The following is a 612-nucleotide window of genomic DNA, read 5'->3' as shown; positions in this document are numbered from 1 at the left end:
GGTGCATTTTATTTATTTGACAAAAACATAAAAATGCGACTTTAAATAAAAACAAGTAAAAAAACGTCTTATCTGTAAAAATATCAATGTGAAATTCTAAATGTGCAATAAACTATGTTTTACAGCAGTACTAATGTTCCGGATGTTTAAAGTTATTAAATAGATTTTATGAAAATTGGTAAATAAACAAACCCTTTAAATATAATTCATGGAGCAGGATATCAATGAAATGTGCAAGCTTAAATGTCCAGAAGCTTATAGACAAACATACATTCAAAACACAAATCTGGTTTAAATACTGTTCATGTATACATTGGGTCATATGATTAAAAATAGCTTAAAGATAGAAATATTTCTTGGATTGTCCAGTCTGATTAAATTGCGTACCTGCATTAAGCAACATTTTGTACCTGATAAAACAGGTCCTCAGATTATTATTGCAAATCTGATTCAAATCCAGTCCCTGTGAGTGACTGCTGGATATGGGCACCAGTGACCCCTGTGACCCTGAATGTTAGATGTGTGTAAAAGATAATGGATGGATGGATGATTCAAGTTTAGTGCATTAATGTTGTTTTTCTTCAGTATATAAAACATTTGGCAATTTGAACA

This window comes from Austrofundulus limnaeus, unplaced genomic scaffold, assembly GCF_001266775.1.
Source record: "Austrofundulus limnaeus strain Quisiro unplaced genomic scaffold, Austrofundulus_limnaeus-1.0 Scaffold3381, whole genome shotgun sequence".
NCBI lineage: Eukaryota > Metazoa > Chordata > Actinopteri > Cyprinodontiformes > Rivulidae > Austrofundulus > Austrofundulus limnaeus.
Note: the sequence above shows the minus strand (reverse complement) of the source record.